Below are 6,000 nucleotides of genomic sequence, written 5' to 3'. Positions count from 1 at the left end.
TTATTATATATTAAAATGGGGTTTGTTGAACAGTACAACAATTGGTGATTCATTGGAAGAACCAGTTATCTCTGATAATAATGAAATTTTCCAAAAATTCTGTAAAAATAATTTAAGAAGTGGAAACTAATTTTCGAAACATTTAGATAAATAAAATTACTCTCACTAAAAAATCTCATTAAATTGTAATCTCTTTTAAAAACCTTTTGTGAATGAAAAACACATATTTACTTGTATCATTCATTAATCAGTTTATAAAAATAAAGTAGGGGGCCTTTTACAACTTAGATTATAATGTACTCATTCGTCATAGGTAGAGCCACTGCTGCCAGCAAGCGTTCAGAGCCCCAACAGGGTTACCTTTTAACCAACAACAATCTAGTATCTCGTCCATTTAATAGTGCAATAATTAAAGGTAAATTTTATTTTCCTTTTCTTTTTTTATGCTAAAAAGTCATTGTCCTGGTTTGGTGGCCAGATAATGACAATGTCATTCACCGGTAATAATCAAACTGAACAAGTTGGCTCGTGATGAGTCCACTTGTCTTACAATTAAAAATCGTAAGCCATTGCCCTGATTTGGTGTTCAATGTGGTAATGTCAGTTTAATTGGTTCCCAGTGAACATGGTAAGTAGGCTCGTGATGATACCTCTTATCTTTTTAGATTTCTATATTTTAGAATTAAACTCTAAAAATTTCCTTTTTAATGGATGGGGAGGATCATTGACTCCTTAAGGGTTTTGGATGACAAATCCGAGTTTGAAAGTGTTTTAGTCATAAGACGGTCTTTAATTTTTAAGGATAACCTTTTTTGACTGAAACTAGAGTAAAAGGATATAATGTTTTAGGTTTTTAAAGATTTTACACCTTAATGGAAAAAAATTTAGAGTTAATATTTTTTATCTAATTTTCAATTTTCATAACCACTTCCTAAAAAATTCCTACTTTCAAATTGAAAAATCATAAAATGGTTTTCAAGAGATGTTGATGAAAGGCCAAGAGTATTTCATTTAACATTATTATCTAAAAGAAAAAGTAAATGTGATATGATAACTAAATTCTTAAGATATAACCATTCACAAGTATGATGATAAAATCACTCAAAACCAAATCTAAAAGGAAAACTTTACAAAATTGTTTATGCAAATTTCTTAACAAAAGAGGAAAAATATAATGAAGAGAACATTTCTTCTTATGACGAAATCTAGATAAATCAAATTTGCAAAGTTAAAAGCATTTAGTGATAATTCAGTTTGAACGATGAAATTTGCTATTTATTTATCTTTTTCAAAGTAGAACATTGTAAAAAGTGTTTTAACCATTTTCTAATCATAGTAATGCTTTTGAAGAAAAATATTAAGATTTAGAACTTCCCCATTTTGGTTAATTCGATGAAAAATTGTTACTGCTTCTTTAAGTTCGCAGTTTTGATCTGGTGAAGGTGTAAAAATGTTTGTGAAGAGCTACAAAAGAGAGTTATATATCAGCATAAAACAAGAAAACAAAACTAAATCTAAAAAGTAAAAAAGTGAATGAAAGTGATTATAAGAGACTTACCATTGAATAATTTCATTTAATATTACCGGAAAGATATGACTTTCTCCAATGCAAGGCGATTAACTCAAAATCATTATTTATTGAATCTAATCTAAACTAATCTACTCCTAGTTCTAACTTAATGAAGGAAACATGATTATGTATAATCATACTTCCAATGTAACCATTCTCTCATTTTATTACCTACATGTATGTATAAGTCAAACATTAGTAACAAGATAACGAAAACAATCAAAATGAAACAAAATCTATTTTTAACATCTACTATAAAATTATGTACAAAAATAAGTTTATTTATAATTAACCTGTTAATAAACCATCTTTTTTGGAAAGCATGCTCTAAACAAATATTAATGGGATCATAAAAGAATGGATGAATATTTGTTAGAGAACAAAAACTTTCCAAAGGAAAAGATGGCAAAGCATGTTGTGAAGGAAGAACACTCTCAAGGTTTAAATTTGACTGGTGATAAAATGATTAGAATGAATTTCTGAATGTTGAATTAAATTGGAAACGAAATAATTTTTGACATTCAGGATTATGAGAAACCAATTCATCATTTTCACTTAATAAATCTCGACGATATTCAATATTGAGAGATTTAACATGTTTGCAAAAGGAAAAAAAAAAAAAAAAGCAAAAGGAAAGAATGTAAAAACAAATAAATCATTATGAAAACTAAAATTACAAAATAATTTTACAAGGCAATTATGGAACTCATCTTGGATTTCAATCAATGAATTGCCACTAAAAGGACATTCCTTGAAAAAACTATAATTGCAAGTTTCTAAAAGAAAATCAGAATGAAATATGTTAGAAACTCACAACATTGACTCATCAAAATTTTGAAAATTAAGTTTGTGTTCAGTAAGAGGAGACAAAATTAAAGTGTGTGAATCTTTACAAGATAGATCAATTTTCGAAATTGGTACACTTTGTACAAGATGTGATTCTTTATCCTCATTGTCATGATAATTGTCATAAATTACCTTCTTCTTATGAAAATTAAATGGCTGATCTGAACTAACAGAATCATAAAATACAAAAGAATACGGTTTTGCAATTAAAGAATTATCATCCAAATGAGTAATAGATGCAGAATTTTTAGAACAAAGATTAGGAAGATTATCACTTGAAAGATTAAGGTGATCATCATTGACTATATTCTGATTTAAAAACACATCAGGATAAAGAAAATAATGCATTCCAAAATATAATGACGGCTGAAATGAATCGTTTATAGAACTTGTCGTATTATAATCTAGGTTTAAGGAAGTTCTTTCAATTAGAGAAACATGTTCTGAATTTTCTGAATTTTCCTTGAAAGAAGATAAATTAATATGTTCATTATCCAAGTCTGGTTGTAGATTGGATTTTATTGGAACTATTGATTGATCACATGCATCATAAAAAATTGTTGCAATAACATTTTCAGATTCTGTATTTATATTGGAAATATTTGTTTCAAAAATCAGAAAATGAGAATTGAAATTTTCTAAAGAAGAATGTTGTGATTTAATTACAATTTTAGGTTCGAGTTCCATAAAATCATTTGGTGATTCAAGACTAGTTAATGAATTAGATGTATCTTGTTCTTCATTAATTGATTCATTATTTTTAGTGTGGGAAGAAACAAGAGAAGTGAAACGTTCAATTAAATCTTCAGTTGAAGGAAAATCATCTAAATGAAATCTACAACAAAATGACCAAAATATTTTATAAAAATCATCTAAATATTCACTATCATACATGTAAATATTATCTAATTTTAAACACAAAGTATTGTAATTGTAATTTTGATGTGCTTTGAGAAATACCTAGCAAAAATGTTTCCATGAATGGATCGACTTCTCAGGAAGCACTTTGAACCATTTTCGGATCTGTCCTATGAATGTGCGAGTGAAAAGCCTGCAGATCACATTATCAATGTTCATATTAAAATATTTGCATCTATTAACAAACCCAGCAATATGATTTAATGCAGAAATATTACTCTCACAATCGAACTTTAACTATGACAAGGACTCGATCTGCTTCTTGGGCATGCCTCATGTAGGCTTAGGTGAACTGAATGCATGACCAAGGGTAGGAATGCATATGGGAGCCATGATTAGTTAAAAATGATATAACAAAATTTAAACAAAAAACTAATTCAGGGCCCTCCTTCTAGCGCCAAGAATGTTGAGGTCTCGAAAATCGCTGCCACAACATTGGGGATAACCACCCGGTCCATACCTTAAAAAAATTCCTTTTCCATTTGGGATAGTGGCTCCAACTGGTTCAATTAGGTCCAGTTACCTTCTCCCAACCACTATCAGCTTTCAATATATCTCTAATTTCTAATAGCTAGGGCCATTAGATCAATTCTTTGAGTTGATTCGGCAAGAAGAATAATCCTTAAGTTGTTTTTGTAGAACAACCAAACCAATCTAATTTTCTTCCTCAAAATAGGACTTCTAGAAATGTAGAATTAATATAAATGCAAACTAATTCTAAATGCAAGAAAGAAGGAACTAAATCCTAATCCTATCTCAGTTAGGCAGATATAGATCCAACCCAATCGAGAGGAAAAAATTTAAATGCTTTGGGATTTAAATATGTTTGGCTTATAATGAATATCAACCTAACGAAATAGTACAACCAACTGACATTATTAATACCAAAACATATTCTATTCAGAGACCTCTTAATTGAAATAATCAACCGATAACATTGAGGAAGTAGTTCACAAAATGATATTGATTGCTAAATCAATAATTCGAATAATTAAACAAGATTATGAGGAAATAGTTCACATCATATCATTATTTGTTAAATCGATATTAAAAGACAAATTTCTGAGTAAATAGTTACTCAAAAATCAGAATTCAACACATAAGAGAAGAGATAAATAATAACATATGATTGAGACAAATTACTCATACCGACAATAGTGCACAAATATGAATAAAATGACACATTCCTGCCATTATAAAATGAATTTAGTGTTTAAATCAATAGTATTAAAAATACCAATTAATTAAATGCATTTCTCTGTCTCTGATATCCAACAATGTTTTACAATGATTGAACTTATGCTTTTAAAACTAGAGTTATAATAGTACGAACTTTGCCCATCAAAACATAATTCCGAGTGCAAAAGAAAATTCCTCACTAATCCTTCAGATATGAGTCTTCTCCTCTATCCTACAACTCTAAATCCTTTATACAATAGTGCCTTCAGGAATTTGTGAATTGCAGAGAAGAGTAGAAATACCATGCAATAAGCAATCTGAAAAGATAAATTCACTGTTTATTTATGAACAAAACAAAGGCACAAAGATAGAAATATCATAAGCACATTTCTCAACTCACAAAAGAAATAGCAGCAGTTTAGTCTTTCTCACAAAGATGATTCTAGGAATACAGTAGCGCAACTTCTCAAAATTATTTATGAAAATTAATAAAACAATTTTCCACCCATTCTATTGAGAAATGTATGAAAGTACAATAGTGCAAGCTTTCGTATTTAATACAATGAGTAAGATTAAATAGAAGAAAACAATTGAATCTATTGTGCAGAGCATTGAGGGCATTTAAACAGATCCCTTCAACAATGCTTAAAGGAAAACAATATTTTGGTAGAGGTTTCTGAAAGTGATTTGTTGTCTTCATAAACTTCGTTTGTTCCATCGAATTCTCTGGATTTTTTGTTTGAACTGATATGTCACTTATCAGCATAGCTATCTTCCTCTGTCATGAACCTGAACACGACAAACAGGAATCGATAAGATAAATATAAATGAGATGATAAGAGAATTTTATTTGAAACAAATCACGTTTTGTAGGAAATCAGGAAAAACGTAGAGCGCGATAAATCCCAAACAAAAATCATGGAGAGGAATGAAGAGTGAGGAGACGTACTTTATGGTCTATCGCAATCGGAAATCAGAGTTTGGGGCAGATCTCAGAAAATTGCAATCAGTTTAGAATCATGGGTATTCCAAATAAAATTCAAAGGGGGCCTTCTTAAGACATATCACAATCGCAATCGAAATGGGCAGAGGAGGCAATGATACGATGATACTTTGTTATTTGCGATAGACATGGACGCAGGGATTAAATGAATTGCAATGTATAATTCTATCGGGTCTGGGGCTTTATCGCATATCGCAATACACAAGATTATCGCAATCGGCGTTCAGAGTTGCAGACTATAAGAGGTGGCCGAAGGACTTGCGATTTGCGATATGTGGGATGACGTCAGGGATGAAATCATGGTGACGTGGCAGGTGACGTGGCAGATGACGTGGCAGGTGACAGTGATGTGGTAGGTGACATGGCAGATGACTTGGAAAATGACATGAACTAATGTCACTGCCGACATCATATCGCTATCGGCAATCGAGATCATATCGCAATAGGCATTAGCATGAGGCATGATTTTTAGAACTTTTTGATT

This window comes from Pinus tabuliformis, chromosome X (genome assembly GCF_031772625.1).
Source record: "Pinus tabuliformis cultivar Carrire ecotype Pingquan chromosome X, CPIR1, whole genome shotgun sequence".
Taxonomy (NCBI): Eukaryota; Viridiplantae; Streptophyta; class Pinopsida; order Pinales; family Pinaceae; genus Pinus; species Pinus tabuliformis.
The sequence above is the reverse complement of the archived record's forward strand: the minus strand, read 5'-3'. Positions refer to the sequence as shown.